Genomic DNA, 25,251 nt, shown 5'->3' on the forward strand with positions numbered 1-25,251 from the left:
GAGGTAATCCTGGACAAGACGAGTGGCTGGAGGATCTGATTGAGCGACAGAATGTAGAAGGTTGAGAACAGGTGGAGACACAATTTAAACAATCACCAAAGACATTAAAAAGGTAGGACACAGGCCATGACAATAAAACTTCTTTGGGGGAAAAAATTGATGTCTTTTCTAAAAAAAAAAAAAAAAAATAGATAATTGTGTGTAGCCTTTGTTTTAATTTGTCCAGCAAAATCAGATAAGTGTAATGTACTGCCCTGCAATCCCACCCTACAGTCCCGTGAGTGAAGCCTGAAGAGCTTTCTTTTGTTCTCTCTCTCTCTCTCTCTCTCTCTCTCTCTCTCTCTCTCTCCACCCTCCTATCTATCTATCTATCTATCTATCTATCTATCTATCTATCTATCTATCTATCTATCTATCTATCTATCTATCTATCTATCTATCTATCTATCTATCTATCTATCTATCTATCTCTATCTGTTTGCAGCACCTGTAATCAATCATAATCAATCATCGCCCTCATTACTACCAGTGAGAATATAAGACTGCCTGTTCCTGCAGCTCTTCATCAAAGTACTGCAGCCTCTCACCACAGCCCACCTTACTCAAGTAAGTGAAATGAATCTACAGTCCCTTGTTAACAATTGTGTCTCCGTGGTGATGCCACGAGATGTGCCAAAGCTTCAAAGGGTGTGGTGAGTCATGAGTGGGCATTTCTGCGAAGTTGGATCGAGGCTTGATTCATTCAGGGGAGAATGTTCGAAGCCTCGTTCCGTGACTGAACTACGTGACAGATTCGGGAGGTGGGTCGCTGGTGAACTCGTGTCATTTGAAATATAAGGCACTGCAAAACGCAATGGAGTTTACCCACACATCTTGTGTTTGGTTTGGTGAGTTCAGTGATTTCCAACCTTTATAGAGCCAAGGCACATATTTTACAATCAAAAAATCCCACGGCACACCAACAAAAGTCAATGTCATGAAAATGGATCGATTAATTACTGTATCTACTTCCTGCCATCTAATAGAAGATTGTTTTTTGTTCTGTCTGTCATTGTGCCTCACTGGCATAAATAGATGAATAAAGATACATTATTTCTTGGAATACATTTTTTTTTAGCGATTACATAAAATTTGATAACTTCCCACGGCACACCTGAAGACCGCTCACGGCACACTAATGTACCCCAGCACACTGTTTGGGAATCACTGGGTTAGTTATTTGTTAGTTTAAATGATGGACTCACTTGGTATGTTTTATTTTACTTTCATACTTTTATGTTACTGTGATGCGGTTCTTTTGTGATGTGGAATTCTGTAATGTTCCGAGGTGTGCCTATATAAGAAGACTGAAAAGGACATTCAACAGAGCTTCTTACCGCCACTCTTTGGACACGTAGAGAAGTACACTCCACACTGCATTCTGCCTTTCATTCGTGGACATTTCTGGACATTTGTTGACTTGGAATATTCCCTGGAAAGAACATTTTGCCTGGTTGTTCAACTCTAGTTATTATTGATTATTAACTCAACTACTCGGTCTTTGAATTTCTATTCTGTGTTGGTTGTTTTATTTTTGTGTTGTTGTGTGTGTGATTAAATTGTCTTAAACGCAATACAACTGCTTTGTCATATTTTGCTAGTTTGAGCTTGGGGATTCTAGTCTAAATTCTCACGTAAAAAAATTGGGGGCTTGTCTGGGATCAAATACATTTGAGACATCTGTTTAAAAGCGCTTTTTTTTTTTTTTTTTTTTTTTTGCTGCATATTTGCAACTTAAACTGTGAAGCCAGTAAAATGGAGTTTAGACTTGAGCACTTTATTCGGGCCCCTACCCCTGAATCAGTCTGTGATTTACGCAAGTCTGAGGTTCCGCAACTTGCTAGTCATATCCGACTTGATGCCAAACCTGCTATGAGAAAATTTCAAACTTTGAAAATTGTTGTGAGTCATGAGAGGATTTTTGTTCCTGACGTTTTGGCCTTAGTAAAGTAGGAACCTTCAAACATTTTGGAATTACAACTTCAGATTGAAAGAGACGAAGGAAAGACATAGAACTTGAAAAAATAGAATGTGACAAAGAGATTGAATTCAAGAAACTTGAAAGGTCCTCTGATTCAGTTGGTTCTTCATCTTTTGATATTACACGGTATGCCACAATGATCCCTCCTTTCAATGAGGAAGAAGTTGATAAATTCTCCCTCTGTTTTGAGAAAGTTGCTGAAAATCTCAAGTGGGCTAAAGAGTCATGGACTATGCTTTTGCAAATAGTCTTTAAGGGAAAAGCTCAGGATGCATATTCGGCCCTTTCTGTCGCGCAAAGTTCGGATTGTGATTTTGTCAAAAAGACCCAACTGGAAGTTTATGAGTTAGTGCCCGAAGCGTACCATCAGAAATTTAGAAGTACTCAAAAAGGGGACGATGAGAGGTTTGAAGAGTTTGCTAGAGAAAACGAAACTTTCTTTGATAGGTAGTGTAGTTCAAAGGGGGCTTCAGATTGGCCGAGTTTGAGGCAGTTAGTTTTGATGGAGGAATTTAAGCAGTGTGTTCATTCCAATCTCTGAACTTACTTGGATGAACGGACTTTTAATACCTTACATGATGCAGCGATGTTGGCAGATAATTATTTTTTGACTCACAAGAGTTCTTTTCAGTCTCCCGGCAATTCCAATTTTTTTCGCCAAAAGACTGTTTCTCACACAGAGTCAAGTGATGATAAGGCAGGTTCAAATTCTCAGGATAAAGAACCTGTCTGTCCCTATTGTAAGAAGCCCGGTCACTTGATTTCTGCTTACAAAAACGCTCAAATACTAAAATCAGTCCACGGTTTCCTCAAATGCCTGTGCATATATCACACCTCAGCCTTCGTTGGCAGGTGGTTCTGAGGAGAGTTTTGGTTCTGACAATGAACTAACCCTGACCTACAAGAGCGGAGGTAGAAGCACACAGGTGGATTATATTCTGTGCAGATGATGTAATCTGAAGGAGGTTACTGATTGTAAAGTAGTGGTTGGGCAGAGTGTATCTTGACATCATAGGTTGGTAGTGGGTAGGAAGATTAAGAAGACAAAGGTAGAGCAGAGAACCATGTGGTTGAAGCTGAGAAAGGAAGAATGTTGTGCAGCCTTTTGGAAAGAAGTACGACAGGTGGACAGGAGGAGCTCCCGGGAGACTGAACTACTACAGCCAAGGTGATCAGAGAAAATGGCAGGGAAGTACTTGGTGTGTCTTCTGATAGGAAAGGAGAGATGGAGACTTGGTGGTGGAACCCCAAATTACAGGAAGTCATACAAGGAAAGAGGTTTGCGAAAAAGAAGTGGGACACTGAGAGGACTGAGGAGAGCTGGGTAGTTTTTCAACCAATTTTTTCAACAGAGTACTAGCAGATGCAAAGATCCCTGAAGAATGGAGGAAAGTGTGCTAGTTACCATTTTTAAGAACAAAGCCGATTTGCCGAGCTGTGAGAACTTAGAGGAATAAAGTTGATGAGCCACACAATGAAGTTATGGGAAAGAGGAGTGGAGCTCATCCAATGGCGGAAAAATGTGCTTTCTGTCTACATCTAGCAGTAGCGCAACCCTTGAACTCCCTGCTGCTGTGAGAAAGTACTTTGCTGTCATCCATATTTGTTGTACCAACACCATTTAAGTGGTAAGATTTTCTCAAGTCTTCCATTCCCTGGACGAATTATGTTCCATCAACTTTATGAAATGTGATACCTCTTTATGGCCGTTTTCACATCATCTTGAGTCCAGTTGTGTGTGTGTGTGTGTGTGTGTGTGTGTGTGTGTGTGTGGTGTGTGTGTGTGTGTGTGTGTGTGTGTGTGTGTGAGAGTGTTCAGCTGGCCAGCAAACCCATATTGTGTTATCCAAAAATTTAGATGCTTTATTTTAGTAGGACATTGGCTTTCTACAAACTACTTTCTAGTCCTTACACATTATTTTTTTTCCAGATGTTCCGTTCAACTATTTTTCTATTTATCAACTATTTTGCTATTTGTTTTTCCCCTGTTGGAGTCAGTGGTTCGCCTAGGGTGACTATCCTGACTTCCCCTGAACAGGGTGACAATTACTTTCTGTTTGAGGGAATTTCTCAAGCTTCTTCCACAAGTGGCGGAGAATTCTTACCTCTGCATCCTCAAACAGTTGTCACTCATTGTCCTGTTCAAATGAGGTAGCGAACCTCCAGTCAGACTTTTACACATTCGTCAGTTTTATAGACTAATTTGTCTACTCGATAGGGACTAGTATTCTCACGGTTTGGTTCCGCCGCAGTCACCCAGACGCGCATTCACTCATTCCTCATGAGTGTGTGAGTTTCCTTCTCACCAGAGATGTCTTTACTTCCTTGGGCTTCTCGTCAACTCCCAGCCTCCAGCCGCAAAGTCGAGGCCCAGTTCCGTAAAGCTTCTCAAGTGCCGTGGCTACAGTCTTTGCCTGGAAGTCGACTCGGCCCCAGGAAATCTCAGGTATCTTGAGAATCGGCTCGAAGGACCAAGTAAATGTCAAGTTTACCAATTAGACATTCATTAAACTGGACAAAAAAGGAGGCAAAGACACCAGTTCAAGTTTCACAGCTTACGAGGTGGGAGGAGAGGAACTGTCTCGTACAATTTGCCACTGCACTCTCTGATTATCCTCTCCTCAGCACCTCTATTTATTTAGGTTCAAGACGCCCCTTATTTACATGGATGTTACAAAAAGGAGACAGCAAGCAAAACATAGTTGGAAACAAAATGTACTTGTTTGTGCATGTGTGGGTGTGCATGTGTGTGGAAGATTGGTGAGTACATGTGTGGTCATCATTTCTTTAACAGGCAGCAGGTGCTCCTGATTCTAACAGTTCTGATGATTGGATGTTTTTGTTCTTGCTATCTCCTGCTCGGCGGCTGCCTCGATATCTAGAGCAGATCAACGCATTTCTTTATTGGAAGCAGATGTATGGTAATTATATTCACAATTATTTCTACATTGAGAGGTAGAGATGGATCTGAATCTTTTATGCATCTGAACAGTCTCGCTGCAGTTAGCAAGGCATTTGGGGCTAATGCTAGCTTGACTAGTAGGTCACTTACAAGCGCCACTATCAGCTGTGGTGGCAATGGTTACCAAATTATTCTACTCTTGTCGATGGACAAGTTCCTCAAGCAGGGAAAGCCCCTGAAGCAGAAGAGTCCAATTTGTGCACGTGTCCATATTTACATTTATGCAAAGACAGTAGAATAGTAGTGCAGCTAAAGCCTCTTTAGTGTCCAAGCTGGGGTGTAGCTGAAGCAAGGAGCTTGGCCTCAAAAAAAACATTTTATTCGTGGAGTTAGCGCAAACGGGATGTGCGAGGAGCTGGCAGGCCTACAAAGTCTCAAAGGGATTACAACAGGGGAGGTTATTTTTGGCAAAGTGCACTAAACTATGGAAGAATTAGACTTAGACCGGACAAAGCTGGCCAGCATCCCAACTGACGGGGCTCCGAGTATGGTGGGCGCATCTTGGGGTCTAATCGGATGCATTAAATGGGAGATGGAAGAATGGGGTTTCACCGCCTCACCACAAATCCACTGCCTAATTCACCAGCAAGCACTGAGCTGCAAAATATTAACGTGGGGTTCTGTCAAAAAGGTTGTGGTGTCATGCATAAACGTAATCAGAGCAAAGGGACTTAAAAACAGGCAGTTCCAAGAGTTCCTGTCTGAACCGGAATCTGCACACGGCGATGTGCTGTACTACGCAGAGGTCTGATGGTTGAGCTGGGATAGAGTTTTGAACCAAATCTGTTGCACATCAAAAACCTCAGGGCACTTGGCGACATCGTGGCACATGAGGACCTGGTTGATTCAAGTTGATTGGCTGGACTTGTATGAACAACATGTTTGTGACGCTTTACTCTTATGGTTTGTATTGTGTTGTTTTTCCTCTGTCTCATGTCGTGCTGTTTTGTCCCTTTGGTGAAATCTCTGTTTTCTCGCATGATTAACACAGCCTTTGTACATGATGCTTGTTTTAACTATTCCATCGCTGACAGGCATTTTCCTGACCTCTTCCCTCAGTCCGACTGCATGAATGATTTTGAGCATTGTTCACTTCCCTCGTCCTGAATCTGCTACATACTTGTGATAACCTGCTGATGATAGATTTTCTGAAAACAGTAGTGTGAATTTCTGAATGACTGTGAGTAAGTTGTGTTGGTGATCAATGGTGATTTGCTGTTTCATTTTTTTTGTATTTTAGCTTTACTTTGATTTACTTCCTTCTAGCTTGTTAATATTTGCTGCTTGGTTGCTTTGCCTCACTTACTTTCTTTTATGTCATTAGTCCGAAGGAGCATTTTTGGTTTGTTTTAATGATTTTATGTTTGGGTTTTAATCAGTAGAGTTTACTGATGCATGTCTGTAGTAGTAGTAGTAGTAGTAGTAGTAGTAGTGGATTGATTAGGTTGGATGAATAAAAACTCGGGAAGCTGTGCTGGCAAATTTATGTCTTACATTTATACATATATCAAATATTAATTCTATTACTTCTGTCTTCACCTTTCACAGATTTTGTCCTGTTCTGTTTTCTAGTTCTCCTGGTCAGGCTGTTCTTCATGTGATGTTGATCTTACTGGCTCCATGTTTATACAGCTGGACAGAGATACCTTTCTTGTTTGTTTTTCTCTCTCTCTCTCACTTTAATGTAATGAAAAGACTTTTAGTCTGATCTTTAGTAAGGGGTGATAACTCGTAAAACTTGTACCTTATCCTCCCTTTGGGAAGATTTTCTTTTTGTGATAAAATCCACAAAGGCAAGATTGTCTTTGCCTATGGTGTCAGAAAAAGATTTTCTGGCATGGAGCTGGAGAAATTCTTATCCCAAAGGAGAAGGACTTATCAGAGTTTGGGCAGTTCCGACAGATCAGCCTCCTAAATGTCGAAGGGAAAATTTTCTTCAGTGTGCTTGCTCATAGGCGAGCAGAATACCTGCAAGATAGCAACCTGATTCACATATCAATCCAGAAAGCAGGAATACCTGGTTTCTACGGATGCATAGAACACACTAGCATCACCTGGCATAAGATCCAAGTCACCAAAAAAGAGGGAAGAGATCGTCATGTGGTCTTACTGCACCTAGCAAACGCCTTTGGCTCAGTTCCTCATAATCTTCTGTGGACAGCACTTGACTATTTCAAGATCCCAGCGGCGCTTACAACCTTGTTTAGGGCCTACTTCACGAATATCCAGCTCTGTGTTACAACAGCAGCGTACACCACTGGATGGCAGCACCTGGAGGTGGGAATCATGGCTGGGTGTACCCTCTCCCCACTGCTATTCACCCTGGCCATTGAGGTCATCTTCCGAGTCTCTCGCTGGGTGGTTGGTGGGCAGCAAAAAAGACCTGGGGTGAGGCTGCCTATAGTCAGAGCTTACATGGATGACCTCACTACACTTACCACAACCAAGGCCTGCACAGCACGATTGTTAAAAAAAAACCTCCAGGAAAAAATTGAGCTGGCTCAAATGAAGATCAAGCAGAGTAAATCTAGAAGCATCTCCATCGTCAAAGGAAAACTGTCAAATCACGGCTTTCACATTGGTGAGGATCCAATTTCAACTGTCTCAGATAAGCCTGTGAAGCGCTTGGGAAGGTGGTACGATGCTTCTCTTAAGGGCAAAGAGTATGTAGAGCAGCTCACAAAGGAGGTGGCCAGTGGCCTGGAAAGAATCGACAGAACCCTGCTTCCTGGGAAACTGAAGCTCTGGTGCTTGCAGTATGAATTACTTCCTCAACTCCTTTGGCCACTAACCCTCTATGAGATCCCACTCTGAAAGGTAGAAAAGCTGGAGAGACTGATCAGCTTGTTTGTGAAGAAGTGGTGTGGCCTTCCCAGGTGCCTCAGCAGCATTAGGCTCGACGGTAAAGGGATGTTACAATTGCCCATTTCTAGTCTGGCAGAGGAGTACAAGTGCACCAAAGTAGGACTGGAAATGATGCTAATGGATTCCAGCGATCCGCTGGAATGACTGTCCCCATTCTGGCCACTGGAAGGAACTGGACACCGCTGGCCGCAACTGAAAAGGCAAAGGCTGCACTCATACACAAGGACATCATTGGTCGAGTCCAGGAGGGGAGGAGTGGCCTTGGGCTCCGGCCAGTAAACTAATGTGGAGCAAGGCACTACTGCTGAGCGGTGCAAGCTTTTGGTCCAGGAGGTACATCAAGAAGAGGAAGCACCTGCGCACCCAAGCTGTGTTGCAGGTCAAGCAAGGGCACTGCTTGGCCTGGGAAGAAGTGGAGGCAAGGAAGATCACTTGGAAAGAGCTTTTGGAGATGGAGTCATCCAGGGCAAGCTTTACCATTGGAACTGTGTATGACGTCTTGCCTTCGAACTCGAACCTAAAACAGTGGTATGGCAAAGAGCCCACGTGCCTGTTATCCCCAAGTCAGATACAGAGGAGTATTGGGAGAAGGTTTTGTGGTCAGGAAGACGAATGATGAGTTCCATCCCAAGAACACCATCCCTACTGTGAAGCATGGGGGTGGTAGCATCATGCTTTTGGGGGGGGGTCTGCACATGGCACAGAACGACTGCACTGTATTAAGGAGAGGATGACCGTGGCCATTTATTGTGAGATTTTAAGGAACAACCTCTTTCCCTCAGTCAGAGCATTGAAGATGGGTCGTGGCTGGGTCTTTCAACATGACAATGACCCGAAGCACACAGCCAGGAAAACCAAGGAGTGGATCCGTAAGAAGCATATCAAGGTTCTGGTGTGGCCTATCCAGTCTCCAGACCTAAACCCAATAGAAAATCTTTGGAGGAAGCTAAAATGCAGTGTTTCTCAGCGATAGCCCAGAAACCTGTTTGATCTAGAGAAGATCTGTGTGGAGGAGTAGGCCAAAATCCGACCTGCAGTGTGTGCAAATCTGGTGAACAACTATGGGAAACATTTGAACTCTGTAATTGCAAGCAAAGTCTACTGTACCAAATATTAACATTGGTTTCCTCATATGTTGAAATACTTATTTGCAGCTGTATCACACAAATAATATCATAAATTGTGATTTCTGGATTGTTCTTTTTAGATTATCTCTCTCACAGTGGACATGCACCTACGATGAAAATTTCAGACCCCTCCATGATTTCTAACTGGGAGAACTTGCAATATAGCAGGGTGTTCAAATACTTATTTTCTTTACTCTAGCTGTTAAATCCACAATACAAATTAGAATAGATGAGACGAGTGCTTTGTATCCATTTGTCCCACATGGAGGTGTCAACACCAAAGTGCTCATTCATCTTACCGTCAAGGACCCTAAGGCCTTCTATAGCCATGGTCAGACTACTGTCAGCAGCCATACGGTTCGGGATGAAGATGCAACATTGCTCCCCAAAGAGAGCACAGACACTATCTTTTTCAACCAGGAGCATGTCCATGGCTATTCGGTTTTGAAATGCGATGAAATGCGAGTTCTTCATACACAGCCTCGAAAAAACGTGAGTCCAATTTCCCAATTTTGGACATTATAGGTGATGTAGTTTTATTCTTTCCATGTTCTTGTTGGTTGCACACCACCAATAAAGGAAGGATTTAAATCCAGCTGCCACTTAGTCCGCCAATTTCCACTCACTTGGAACAACTAGGGAAACACCACTGCGCAGATGTATGCTGGATCGTTTTATCCTTGCCATTCAGCTGCTCTCTTCTACACATTGTTCAAGTGAAATTGGCTGCACATAAGAAGTTGATTCATTAACAAACAAATTCATTAACAAACTCAGGATGAATAATGCACAATAATGTTTTTATTCTTGAGCAATTTGTCAAAAAAACTGTTATCCCCACACCACCACCAGATGTTACTGTGTCACAATGGCTTCAATGAATTCTAAATCAATGAAATTATTCTTCACATCCTTGCTGATAAATTTCCCAATTTGTTTCCGGTTCCTGCTAAATGGAGGCTTGTGAAATATCCAGTGCTACGTCATTAGAAAACAATGGTTTTCGTTTTTCAAAAGAAGTCAATGGATATGCAGAATCCCAATTTTTGCATTTCATTCTAAATTTGTGGATAACACAATATGGCTTTGCTGGCCAGCTCAACACATACAAAAAATATATTGTTAACCTGCAGGATAAAATATAAACACACAAACCTGGGGGGAAAAAGGACTCAAGATGGTGTGAAAATGGCTATAAAAGGTGTCACTTCTCATCATCTTCATCCAGGAAATGGAAGACTTGACAAAGTCTTCCCACTTAAATGGTGTGGAAGTAAAAAAATTTGGATGACAGCAATGAAGGGAGATTGGTATAGCATCACGAGAGATTGGAATCCAAAAGATAAAAATGAAGTAATTTCTCATTGCAACGGGGAACTTAATCATCAAGTTCAAGGGTTAAAAGAGTGCACTTCTGTTAGAAACTGTTAGAAATTATACTGCTATTGGAAGAGGAAAACAAAACAACAATGAAGTAATTGAAGAATATAGAATCAGTATGACTGCATGTTTTAAAGCAAACAGTGGTATTCCTGAAGATCACACTACAGGGACTGTGTATCGAGAGCAATTAAAAACGCTCTTCATGTGAATACAAATAATTCTACAAAACAATTGATTAAAAAACAGTGGGTTGACAAACCAGCTGGGTGCCTGTAACAATACGTGAACCAAGCACAACACGCATAAAGGGTGCTACAAAATGAGAAAAAGAAAGTTGACGCCTTCTGACAGAGGAAGGAGAAATTTATGGAGCTTTATAAGAAACATTTAATAATTGTGGCTGCAGACGAGGAAGAGTCAGAGTAAGAGTAATGAGGAGGGGATGCAAATTTGATCAAAAAGAAATTATTTGCTGGTGTTGTGGAGAAAAAGGTCACATTTCATGTGACTGCCCTAAAAAAGACCCAGATTTGGATTGGGATGTATGAACTGTACAGAAAATCATCTTTATTGGACAGTGTTAAACAATCTGAGACCAGATGCTCCTGTATTCACTGTGGTATCACAATCTAGAGAGACAATACTGGAAAAATAGAGGAATGGTGACAACTACAGGGAAATCAGTGACACATGCAGAGCTACTACAAAATTTGCTCATAGCTCATTTTTAAGTGGGCGGCAATATTGAGCCATGGGAAATCTCATGTCTCAACAAAGGAAATGGTAGCCTTGGTACAAAGGCATTACACAACCTATGGATTTAACTTGTATGCAAAAAAAAAATTGTAGGGCTTGATTGAGCTGTGCTCGACATAATCCACAAGGGAATGTGCATCCAAAACGTGGTCATTTTCTTCAAGCTACATATCCAATTCAGAAAAAAAAAAAACATTGATTTCATTGAACTAAACAAAAGTGAGGGAAAACATACTGTTTAATTATCATCTATGCTCTTTCAAAATGGGGAGAAATATTCCCAGCTAAATAACCTGAGGCACTAACTGTAGCTAAACCATTATGCAACATCATCCCAATGGTACACACTTTGTAAACAAAGTGGTCAACAAAATATGATTCATGTTCAGGATTAACTTGAAACACCACTGTTCTTACCATTCACAAAGTGAGAGAATGAATACTGTCACAACCCATCGAAACAGAGGTAGGACCCAAATGCAGGAGTCGGGAGACGCAGATGTAATTCGGGAAAAACGTTTATTATTCCAAGGTCGGGGATCGGGCAGGCAGTCAGGAGCAGCAGCAGTAGTCAGGATATCGGGCGTAGACAGCAGGTCAGCGGGCAGGCAGGAGTCGGTACACGGGAGAACGATCAAAGCAGGCAGGAGTATCAAGGGGGTCAGCCTTATGGGGTCGGTCGGAGAACAGGCGGAGGTCGGTACACACAGGAATATAATCAGAGATACGGGAGTGCTGGAAAGGGGCGACGATCTGTCGCTGGACCAGTCATCCCCATGGTCCTATATACACCGGGGCCAATCAGCCAGCATGAGGCGCAGGAGTGCGCCTCCCAATCAGCGCGAACGCGCGGGCACCCAGACAGCCAGGCTGGACCAGCAGGACCATGACAAATACTACAATTAAGAACAGACTGAAGAAATGCATAGAAGAAACATAGACCATGGACACAAGATAGATTGAGTCAAACGATACATACATTACAAGCACGACAGGTCTCATTCCATTCAAAACACTGTTTGGGAGACCATACAAATTACCGATATTTTCCACACAATGAGAGGTAGACAAATGATGAAGAAGAAAAAAAACTCACCCAAGTGGGAACATCCCTTTTAGGAGTTATTAACAACCCCAAACAGCTTTAAAAATAGCAAACATTAATACTTGAGTTCATTTGTCGATCGTAAGAAGGTTATTGATTTTGAAACCATTGTTCATACTTAACTAAAACTTAACGGTACGGCTAAACGGTTACATTTTGCTGCTGGGTGTTGGATGAAGACACTATCCGTTATTTAATTTTTTGTCCTCGAGTGGTACCTGTGGGAACCACCCAAGGTCCCAGAAATTGGATAACTACATACAAAAAAATTGAAATTGAGTTAATTCAAATAACACAGTACATCCGTAAATGTAAAACCACATTCTTGTGAAAATAACCAGGCCATGAGAGTTGCAAGTGTTAACAATATGTATACCTCTGAATGGAACTAGTGGTTATGCGTCTTCCAAAAATCCTAAATTCCCTGTGTAGATTTGTGCAGGTCACAGACTATATATATATATATATATATATGTGTGTGTGTGTGTGTGTGTGTGTGTGTGTGTGTGTGTGTGTGTGTGTGTGTGTGTGTGTGTGGTTGTATACATATATATATGTGTGTGTATATATAATAACTTACCTTTAAAACAGTTTTGAGGTTAAAAGGAGTGACTGCTGATTTAAACAGTAAATTAGATGTAGAAAAATAGTTTCAAAATAGTTTCAAATCACAGTAGGCATTTTCCAGACAAAATAATTGGCTCCTTATAGTAAAGCAAACAGCAAAAACTTGTTCAAAAGATTGTGCTGTTTGCATAGGTCCACAGATAACACCAGTGCTATTACCTGATAACAAATGCAAAAAAAACAACAACAAAAAAGGTGGGGGGGGTGTTCTGTGTATCCATTAACTTCTTTTGAAAAAAAAAATTGTTTTCTAAAGACATGTCACCAGAAAATTTCACAAATTTCCCCCCAAAAAACAAACAAAAAAATACTAAACTGGATAACTTCATACAAAAAACTGAATTCAAGTACATTAAAATGACATGGTAGACCGGCAAATGTAAAAGTTGGGGGATTCTGTGTATCCATTAACTTCTTTTGAAAATCAAAAACATTATTTTCTAATGGAATGTCACTAGGAAATTTCACATGCATCAAATTGATATGACTGGAAACAAATTGGGAAATTTATCAGCATTGATGTGTAAAACCATTTTTGTGCCATTGTCATGGTGGTGCAGCGGTAACAGTATTTTTGATTTTTTACGCCGAATGCCCTTCCTGATGCAACCCTTCTGCATTTATTCGGAAAAAGCGCTGGAGCCTATGCAAGCTAACTTTGGGGAAAGGCAGACTACACCTGAAGTTGTCGCCAGCCAGTTCTAGGGCAGATATGGACACCATTACTAAGTGGGAATCGATCCTGTGCTGCCTGCACGTGTGTACCACTACACCATCAGATTGGAAAAAATAATGGAACAAGTTACTGTGCTTTAATAATGTTATTATTGCCATTTGTCTATTCATCCTGTGTCTGCTTATGAATTAACATCTACTGTACTTGCAGTTTTACCCGAACACTGGCATACACTGAGAAGGAGCTGAATGACGGACAAAATAACAGAATGAAACACGTGGATACACCTTCCACACTGTAAAAGGTCATCTCAGCTGGGTCACCCAAAGGGAAAAGTGAGGTCATTACTTGCGGTTGAAGTTGGCAAATCCGATGAATCTCTGCACCTCCCTGCGATTGGTGGGAGTGGGCCATGGGAGAACAGAGTCGACCTTACTGGGATCCATGCAAATCTGTCCCTTGGTCAAGATCAATCCCAGGAATGTGACGGAAGGTCGGTGAAACTCGTACTTTTCCATCTTGACATATAGGTTATGTCGTAGTAGCTGCTGCAGCACCTCCCTGACATGTTCGATGTGGGAAGCTTTGTCCGGAGAAAAGATCAGAATGTCGTCGAGGTAGACAAACACGTTCTTGTTCAGTCTCTCCCGTAGCACATCATTAATAAAATTCTGAAACGCCACTGGCGCACTAGTCAGGCGAAACAGCATCACCAGGTACTCGTAGTGGCCTGTTGGTGTATTAATGGCAGTCTTCCACTCGTCCCCTTCTCTGATGCCAGATGGTACCCATTTCATAAATCCAACTTGGTGAAGATCCGCGCCCCTTGAAGCTGCTCGAATGTGGTGGCAATTAGGTGAAAAGGGTACCTGTTCTTGATAGTCATGTCATTAAGTCCCTTGTAATCAATACAGGGCCGTAACGAGGTGTCCTTCTTTTTGACAAAGAAGAATCCTGCTCAAGCCGGTGACGATGATGGTCAGATGAATCCTGCCGCCAGCGACTCCTCAACATACTCTTTCATGGCTTGGTGTTCCGGGCCTGTTAATGAAAAGACCCTCCCTCGAGGGGGTGAGGTGCCAGGCAACAACTCGATAGCACAATCGTATGGGCGGTGTGGCGGAAGGGATTTGGGCTTTGCTTCTGAAAATACTTAATACCTTAAGGTCCCTATAACAGGATGGCACTGCTGATCGTTCCAGTACGGACTTCAATTCCTGTAAATCGACTGGTGCGATCTGTAAATTCCTCTCTTTTAGAGCCCCAAAACACACCTTACTGCATTCATCGCCCCATGCCCTGATTTGACCGGTGGTACAGTCAAAGTGTTGGTTGTGTCTTTAAAGCCAGGGGCTGTTCAAGATGACATTTCTGCTCCGCAAGTTAAATACATGGAAACTTATCTTCTCGGTGTGAGCGTCCGGAAATGTCATCTTCAGAGATTGTGTATGGTGAGTCTACTCGGCATAGGAATTTACCATTGGCCGTGAATGCATTGCGGAAACGCTGCATTTGAAAGGTCACTGCGCTCAAGGCCTCGACTACCCATGGATTAATAAGGTTAGCGTCCAATCCCGAGTCAATAAAATCAAATCGATAGCATAATCTGCCATATGACGCTGCCCCTGTCGTAGTGTAATCAATGTCGCTGCTGCTTCGCATTCCGGCGAGGCATACTGGAAGACTTGCATCATAGCGCATACGAAGGAGGTGCAGGAGTCGCATGTTTCAGAGTTACGACTCCACTCTGTTGTGGCCCACACCTCTGCTCTTCGCGCCATGTGGGATATGACGAAGGCAATTCGTGCGCGGTTTGTCGGGAAGGAGGAAGCCTGTAGCTTGAAGTGGAGGTCGGACTGGGCGAGGAAGGGTTTCATGTTTCCCGTGTCGCCGGAAAAGCGGTCAGGCCAGGAGAGAGGTGTGGCCCGAACCGCTGAAACTCGGCGACTGGCGGGGTAGTCGGAGCGACCTGGACTGAGGTAGGAACTGTGGCGGGGCCGTCAATGTGGTGTTAGCGCTGCTAGTCTGAGAAGCTAGCCATGGCTCTAATCGGGTACAGATCTCAAGAAGTCTCTGGTTGGTCACCTGAAGAGCAGTCTCCTGCTCGGCCAGGCGTCTGCCCTGGATCTATAGAGAGCGGCGGATGGCTTCTGAGTTGGCTGGGTCCATGTCGTGGCCAGATCATTCTGTCATAACCAGAACACTAGGGCGGACCAAAATGCATGACTCGCTAGACAGGGAGGCAGTTAAAGGAAGATCTTTATTCGTTCCAAGGTCGTAAGCTGGAGAGTCAGTCAGAGTGAGCAGCAGTATCAAGAGTGTCAAGCTTACGGGGTTGGTCAGAGGACAGACAGAGGTCAGTACACAGGGGTTCAGGATCAGGAACTAGGAAGTGCGGGAACGAAGCATGGATCGCAACAATCTGACAAAGCCAGACCATCCGCTGGGTCCTAAATATACTGGGGTTAATTATCCTTGATGATATGTACGTGTGCACGGGATCTGCACCGCCAGGGCTGGGACCAGCAGGAACACGACACTAGTGAAGACTTAAAAGACATCTGACTCATTTAGGGGTGACTTGGTCGACATGACTTCAAAATATCTAAATAATATGATAGCATGTAGGGCTGCTACGTTGGCCGCATTAAATATATTTTTGTTCATATGGTACCTTGGGCACCTGTAAATCTGACAAAAACGCATAATAACAGATTCAGTATTTATACTAAGATAAAGAGGCGCAATCTCATTTCAAATAATTTTGATAAACAACTATGGGCAGTCACCAATGCATGAGGGGAGGACTCCATGCATGTCTCCCAATGAATCAGTTAACCACTATTTTAATTCCTTGGCCGAGTCTAATTGCTGGGGATTCCATGTATTCCAATCCGGTCTGCCCTCACTTATTAGCCTTTATTGAGTAACCGTACTGAGTATAAGGATAATAAAGTGATCACTTCATTTACGGCAGGTTCATATCTGATGAATCGATTGCACTTGTCATTGACCTAGTAAGTTTAACAATCCTTGTTAGGATCGTACGGATTTGTTTTTATATTAAGCCGGAGTTTATCAATGAGTTAATTTTTAAAATGGAATTACGACTAGGAGTTATCAACGTCGTCGATGAACATTCATTAAGAGATTGAGTGGTAGATATGTGATAACTCATTATAAGAATGACAATGATAGATTGTAGTGAAATTAAGATGTTTAATAAGATTATATTAATCGTTCAGATAACATCCATGAATCGACAGTTAATCGATAAAATTAAAAAATTAATATGATAATACGGAGGGTAAGTAAAATTAAGTATACAATAATACTCATAAAAAGCAATAAAAGTGAAGTAATGTTAAAAGTATTCAAAAGCAATAGCTATAGGATAAGTATAACTTTTTGAGTGAGCCTTTTTGGGGTGATCAAGTACTACGAAGCTCGAAGCCTAATTTATTCATAAGGAATTTGGGGTTTAAGAAATAATTGAACAGCCAACTAGCCCTTCTTTAATGTCCACGTAACATCGATGCCATTACCCTGCAATTATCTTTCCATTCCAAGTTACTTGACAATTTTCCTCCCGTCAGCATGTTCCCATGATATTACAAGAAGAAAAGCCTTTGTCTCCGTGCCTTTGTGAGACAGACAGAGAGCCCCGTATTTCCGTATACAAGGCTTTTATAGCTTTTTTGGAGAATATTCTAGAATGTTTTACTGGCTTCTTCACCCCCAGTGGGAAGTACTTTTTGCTATTGTATAAAGTACCTTTCGCTATCCCTGACATGTCCTGACATACCCTTCCCAGCTCAAAGTCGGTCACAACATGGGCTCATAAATGCAACCATTACTTTCCAAAACATTACATTAATCTCTTAGCAATAAGCAATCAATGTATTTGTTAAATGCAGCCACTACCTTTCTTAATATTCCGTTACTTTTTAAGCAATAAGCAATAGATGTGTAAACATACTTGAAATACAATTCCCTCATGCATTCAACAGGCTTGTTCTTGTTGGTAGTACATCGTGTATCACCTTGTCTGAGAGAGACAAACATACACAGGTTACATCTTTTACACAAAGCCGTTTCAAAGCATTATCTACATTAATATGAGAGCTAAAAAGAATGTTAAACAGTATGTTGTGAATAACAAAACTGTAACAAGTTAAAATGTGTGATCAATGCTTGCAAGCATCCTGTTTTGCAATTCAAGGGTGTTGCAAGCATCCTGTTTGCATGGAAAGTTTGCTCATCGTTCGCCAGTAATTCTTGCTGCTACAAACCGCAGGGTGTGATCAGCCTTTGCAAACAGTCCTGCTGAAATCTTATATTTAAAAAAAGGATATGAATTCAAAGATATGAAATCAATCAGGCTTAAGGTGACTGACTTTGCTATGTGTATGTATTATGGTAAGAATTGTGAGAGATTAAGGTTTTTAAAATGACTTTTGCTGTGCTGCCAATCTAGTTTGAAGTACAATTTGGTTTGGCGACATCTAGTGTCTAACCTAAGAATTTGTTCTAGGGCTCAGCTCAATACATGAATCCTCGCCACTTAAGCCAATTACTATCAATTGTTCCATTGCTTCACGTGGCATGGCAACCTATTTGACACCCCGAATAAAAACATTGATAGAATCAACTACATACATAACAATGTACAAAAACTAGGTAACTATACGGAAGCAGGCTTAATGCCATAAGAGAAGAACAAACTGCAACCTCACTCATGGCCTTCCAGAACCGCAGTTGACTTGCTCCTGGCTGAGAAGGGGTTCACTGTTAGGTGACCAATGTTGTATGTTTTTTCCAAATAACACAGCACCTGATGGGTCACTCACAAGGACCATTCAAGGCCTCTGCACCCTGAACCACGAGATGAGGGTGAACACATCAGCCTGGTCTGAGAGGTGGGAATTGTTTTTTTTTTGGGGAAAATCTAAAAACTTTGTGTTCTTTGTCCGAGTTTCTATAGCTGTGTTTGCAGCTATTCACAGATCCGCGCAGGACGCCTCAGCCACGCCTACTTAGATACTGTCGTTAAGCACTGCGAGCTACCGATCAAAATGGCAGACACAGTGCAGCCGAAGCACGTTATGAGAGCGAATTCCCAATAGTATTTCTGTTTCCTTTCTACCCATGGTATTAGAAATATCGACAGAGTGTACAGAATGGCCTGAATTACTTTCAACAGGGATATATTAATAATGTCAAGGTTTCCCAAACGGGAAAGCCAGTTAAAGTTTCTGCAATGTGTTGCCCGTCCATGCGAAAGAATCAGCCACCTCATAAACTAATGTTGGACATTGAATGCAGTAAGATTTCTGATGCCTATTGTTCATGCAAAGCAGAGTAACTTTGCATTTTTACACTACATAAACATGTCGATTCAAAATAACATCTACGTTCATAATGGATAATTAATTTACATAAATTATGGCAGTATCCGTGTCCTCTATCAGTCTGAATGTAAGTACTGTACAAATAAATGTAGGCCTAAAATATTTGTATTCACGTGATGTGTTTAATTATGGATAACAACGCTTCAATATTATTCCCAAGGCTTGTCATACTGTTTCCTACTTGCACACAGCTATTGTGTTGTCCACAGGTAAATACACAGGTTGTTTATAGCCTACAGGATAGAACTTAAAGTTAACATATACATAAATGCGAACATTGTATTTTTTACTGACATGACAATCTCCTGATCTGTGGTTTTTAAAGTGTGGAAAGCAACTCACAGCCTCAAACTTTGGAAAGGTTCTGCCAAGGAAAAAAGAACCTAATGACTCTTTTCGTCGATCCACCCCTGGCTCTAAAAACGTCAATGCAGCTCCATTAGAATATGGGAAATGTCATGAAAAGGTTGCAGAAATATTTGCAGACATACCCTGAGCGACACTTTCATGAATGTGGTTTTGTGGTGAACAATGAGTTCTCATTTCTAGAAGCCACACCAGACAACAAAATGTTCCATAATGGGGAAAATGGGATTATAGAAATTACCTGCCCATACTCGACCAGAACTACACTATGTCCATTGGGGAAGCCTAAGAAATGAAAGATTTTTCTCTCGAGAAGGTGAATAATGAAATTCATCTTAAAAAAACTACAGCCATTATGCCCAAATACAGGGACAACTCATGATAACTGGTTGCTCTTTTCATGAGTTTATTGTTCACACACCCAGATAGTCATGTGGAAAGAGTGCAACCTGGTCTGACATTTATGGAAAATATGATGGTGAAATTGGCAGTTTTACAGATCTAATGTTTTATCTTATCTGACCAAAGATAAGGAAAACATTTCAGCTTAACGTCAGCATCCAATGCACCTTTTGGGTAATATTATATAGTATTTTATTCAGAATTCGAATATGAAATCCATTATGAAGGAAACTATTTTATTTTTTGATTATCGTCAACAAACGATTGCACATTGCTTGATCCGTCGGAAAAACACAACACAGCGGAATTAGACGACTAGACTCGATACGTCACACAAAATGACAACATGGCGACCGTTGGAGTGTAATGTGAGAACAACAATGAATTTCCCGATATTTCAAGCGATGAACACGATTCTGAAGGGTCCGAGCTTCATAAAGGCATTAAAGGTTATCAATTTGAGCCAGTTAGACAGCACACACGTTCGATTGGAGACAAAATGGTTGGCCAAGAAGCAGCACCCAGATGCAGGGAGCACCATATGCTCGTATTGGAAACAACAATTGGTAAGCATTTGTGAAGTTCTTATTTGGTTTAGTTAGTCATAAACTGATGAAAAATAAAGGCTTCGATTTCCAGAATGTATATACAAAGTTTTCGGTCTTGTTTTGAAAATATGCAAACGCCGTATTCAGTGAAGAAAATAAGTATTTCAACACCCTGCTATATTGCAAGTTCTCTCACTTAGAAATCAGTCTGAAATTTCCATCGTAGGTGCATGTCCACTGTGAGAGATATAATCCAAAAAGAAAATCCAGAGATCACGATATGTTTTTTTTATTATTATTTTTTTTGTGTGTGTGATACAGCTGCAAATAAGTGTTTGAACACCTGAGAAAACCAATATCAATATTTGGTACAGGAGCATTTGTTTGCAATTACACACTTAAAACATTTCCTGTAACTGTTCACCAGGTTTGCACACACTGCAGGAGGGATTTTGGCCTCCTCCTCCACACAGATCTTCTCTAGATCAGACAGGTTACTGGGCTGTCGGTGAGAAACACGGAGTTTCAGGTCCCTCCAAAGATTTTCTATTGGGTTTAGGTCTGGAGACTGGCTAGCCCACGCCAGAACCTTGATGTGCTTCTTACGGAGCCACTCCTTGGTTTTCCTGGCTGTGTGCTTCGGGTCATTGTCATGTTGAAAGACCCAGCCATGACCCATCTTCAATGCTCTTACTGAGGGAAAGAGGTTGTTCCTCAAAATCTCACAATAAATGGCCACGGTCATCCTCTCCTTAATACAGTGCAGTCGTCCCGTCCCATGTGCAGAACCCCCCCCCCCCCCAAAAGCATGATGCTACCACCCCCATGATTCACAGTAGAGATGGTGTTCTTGGGATGGAACTCATCATTTGTCTTCCTCCAAACACAGTTAGTGGAATTATGACCAAAAAGTTCCAGTGTGGTCTCATCTGACAACAAAACTTTCTCCCATGACTCCTCTGTATCATCCAAATGGTCATTGGCAAACTTAAGACGGGCCTTGACATGTGCTGGTTTAAGCAGGGGAACCTTCTGTGCCATGCGTGATTTCAAACCATGACGTCTTAGTGTATTACCAATCACCTGGAAACGGTGGTCCGAGCTCTTTTCATTGACTAAGTCCTGTCGTGTAGTTCTGGGCTGATTCCTCAGCTTTCTAAGGATCATTGAGACCCCACGACATGATATCTTGCACGGGGCTCCACTCCGATTGAGATTGACTCTCATGTTTAGGTTCTTCCATTTTCTAATGATTGCCCCACCAATGGACCTTTTTTTCACCAAGCTGCTTGGCTATTTCTCCGTAGCCCTTTCCAGGCATGTGGAGTTGTACAATTTTGTCACTGGTGTCTCTGGACAGCTCTTTGGTCTTGGCCATGTTACAAGTTTGAGTCTTACTGATTGTATTGGGTGGGCAGGTGCCTTTGGACAGCTAATGACCTCACACACAGGTGCATCTGATTCAGGATAATACATGGAGTGGAGGTGGACTTTTAAAGGTGGACTCACAAGTATTTGAGTGTCAGAATTGTAGCTGATAGACAGGCATTCAAATACTTATTTTCTTTGTAGGGTATGAACGAGTGAGTGTCGACATAAAATCTGTGCGAAGGCATTGTGGCAGTCTACACGAAGGCACTGTGTAGGAAGATCAAATCTGAGTGAAGGCACTGTCATAGGCTACACAAAGGCATTGTGTAGGAGAAGCTTAGTGAATACTGGTCAATGACAAGCTGATGGACAGTGGACTCCGACAAATTTCGTGGAAATACATGAAGACGGACTCGTGTGGCACAATTAAATTCCATATTATACAATACTTCAATAAGTAAATAACACATTGATATAATATAATAACATCGAACAAAACAGCTGAGAAATATGCGAGGCCGGACTCAGGTTGCGCACTTAAATTCCGTGTTAAACAATATTTCAGTCCGGCAATAACAAATTGATACAATACAATAACATCAAATGAAACTGCCATAACAGAAAAGAAAAAAAGAAGTAAAAATGGAGCATGTGTGTCCGTGTAAACGACTGAGTGAGACACAGGATCTCTAGTGACAGCAAGTTTGGAAGCACAGGCAAGATTTCTCCGCCTTGCTGGGTAGAAGCTTGAGAAATACCAAGTGAGAATTTTGAACACTAACCCTGTCTAATACAAAAGCCGACCTTAGTACACGATAGGTGTAGTGTGTTGGCTCCAAATTCTCAAAAATGGGGAATAATAGCAGTAAACAAAAGGGAAGAAATAAATTAACTTGCAAGGATTGGAAACTTGTCGACGCACAATGCCTAGATAAGCTAAAATATTTAGATAAATGAATCAGCTTAATGATTAATTAGATGAATTAGAAAGATACAACTCTACTGGCCAGCCTAATTCAGAAAGTAAATATATATAAATAAGCAAATAACTAAAGGAAAAAATTAATAATACTCCAGTTGAGAGATGGCAAATTGTATAAATAAAAGGTGACCTTAATAAAATGGCTTTAGATGGGTATGACGATACCCAATGTTGATTACAAAAGGAAAATAAATAAAGAAAGAAAGAAAGAGGGAGAGAGAGAGAGAGAGAGAGAGAGAGAGAGAGAGAGAGAGAGAGAGAGAGAGAGATTTAAAATTAGTATTGTATGTGGTTCACTGTGCTCCTGAATTTAGCAAATGGATTATAAGGGTTCCCTAACACATAATGTGTTAAAGGGATAAAATTAGACGGGGGAAAAGAAAATTGATCATTTGAATTGGAAGAGAAGTGTCCAGGGCAGAGTGAAATGTACATTACGAAAAGCTCTCTCACCATGTGGGGCAGGGCCTGCTGCCTTGCAAACACTCCCTTTGACCTCAGGAGAGACTTGAGCCATGTAGCAGTACAGAATAGCGAGATAACAAAATGTTCAGAAGGAGTCAGAAAAGAAATATCAAGAAAGTGGACAGGATGAACAAACTGTTGGGCAGAAAGATCTAGTCTTCCATAGAAAGGAAGATGAGTGAAAAGGACACTAGACACAAAAAGACGAGAGGTAGTAGAGAAAAAAACAAAACAAAAAACACTGACTTACTAAACCTTCACATTATGAGACAACACCACACAGAAGGAATAGATCAGATGGGAGTGACATGAAATGGCGCCGACTCGACTATTTCAGTGTATAGGACTTGAACTAAGAATTATGTTAAAAATGGTGGGGAAGTTATTACTTCACACAAAGCCGACAAAACCAATCTGCAGTAAATTTGAAAATTTATAGAGCAACCAAAGATTTTAGACAGAGCAAATTAAGCAAATTAAACAAGAAGAGTAAAACAAAAGGATGAGCCTTTTAAGGAATACAGAGCGTAAATGACAACTGTATTCAAGACTCACAGCGGGTTGCAGGAAGATAAAGATACAAATGGGCCTCTTCAACAGCAGTTGAAGAATGCTCTCAGGTTGAAAAGATGCAATTCGCAGCTAAGTTAACAAACATTTCATCGGCCTGTCCACAGGCACATTGGAGGAGTATGTAAATCACATCCTACATACTGAAAAGAGAAAAATAAGTAAAATAATAAAAGAAAAAAAATGAGAAACAGGGGTTTACCAAGGTGCATTCTCAGCAAAAATGAGACTCAACGCTCACTGAGGATAAGTAGCTTACTTTAAACATCTGGTTGAAAAATAAACTCCAAGTGTGTAAATATCAAGTTAAGAACTTAGAACACAACCTTAGCACAGGAAGAACATTTTTAGATGATAAAAAAAAATGGTTGTACTTAAAGCACCAAAACCACAAACAAATTATGCAACACTAACTGCACCTTTGTCCAAATTAATGTATGAAGAAGACTTCAAAAGGACATCATTATTAAAATGGACAGAAGAATCAGAAAAAACTTTCTGTGAAATAAAGAAGGAACTAGTGTCAAATTGTAGCAAAATCATTTATGCAGATAGTAAATTGTAAAGGTCATTTTGTGCCCTACGTTTTAGTGCAACAACATAGAGACTCAGCATAACATGTGCATTACCCCAGTGTGCAAGAGCAGTTATTGTGACATCTATTGATGTAAGAAACAAGTTCAACCATAGTTTTGTTTTATCCTCTGATTTCTGGGACTAAAAGAGACAATGGCACAACCACATTTAGATAACCAAACACCTATTGATATTGATGGCTATTTTACTTTTATTGTACTTTCGTTATTTGCTTAAATATGACCTTATACGTTTAATCAACAGATAAAGTGTTGTCCATTTGCTAATTAGACAAGGATGTGATGTGGAGGGCGGTGGCTGTCCTTGATCTTTGTATGCAGAAAACCAGGTGGTGGCATCCTCCACTCCCAGGCGTTGCCGTGAAGACGAACGACACCAGATAAGGAGCGGAAAGTTACCATCCCAGCCCAGGACCAGACTGCGGGGAGGGCAGCCACTTTTACCATGCAGCCATACATATAAAAACCTTGTGTTACCGGGAAGCTCTTGTCTTCTTCTTGGGCTATCCTGCCAGAAGACACATGTCTCGTGTGCGGCAGATACCTAGATAAGAACCGGACATCTGTATTGCACATTATTTTGTAATAAATCCATTTGATGTTAACTTTGTCTAATCATTGGTCATCTCTTCCTTGATCAGCAAACACGCGTAGGGTCCGAACTCACAAATCCCTACAATTTCTTGGTGACCCCGACCTTCAGTCAAAGGAGGTAGACAGGAGTTGGCCATCGACAGATGAGATAAAGAGAGACATATGAGAAACACAGGAGTGTTATACAGACAAGTCGAGGGTGGTCGTTTGTACTTCTGACTTCTCCAGGTCACAACCAAAACCAAAAGCTAAGCAGAAGCCTGTTACTGTCGAATTCTGCAGATTGAAGTGCTTAAATTTGAGAAGTCTTTGGTATCAGATTGTTCATGCCTCATATGAGTTATTGAGAATAAGCGATAAAGAGAATAAGAGATAAAGAGAAGTTGTATATGGGATTGAACTCGAGACCTCAGAACTGTGAGGCC

At 41.4% G+C, this 25,251-nt stretch overlaps 1 long non-coding RNA gene across 1 annotated transcript; it reads left to right on the forward strand.

Moving 5' to 3' along the window:
• Positions 1-535: 535 nt before the first annotated feature.
• On the forward strand, positions 536-24,837 carry LOC133509112 (uncharacterized). The gene is made up of 3 exons (XR_009797229.1): positions 536-606; positions 18,353-18,440; positions 24,554-24,837. It is a non-coding gene; the product is annotated as an uncharacterized LOC133509112 (long non-coding RNA).
• Positions 24,838-25,251: the final 414 nt, after the last annotated feature.

This window comes from Syngnathoides biaculeatus, chromosome 11, assembly GCF_019802595.1.
Source record: "Syngnathoides biaculeatus isolate LvHL_M chromosome 11, ASM1980259v1, whole genome shotgun sequence".
NCBI classification, from domain to species: domain Eukaryota; kingdom Metazoa; phylum Chordata; class Actinopteri; order Syngnathiformes; family Syngnathidae; genus Syngnathoides; species Syngnathoides biaculeatus.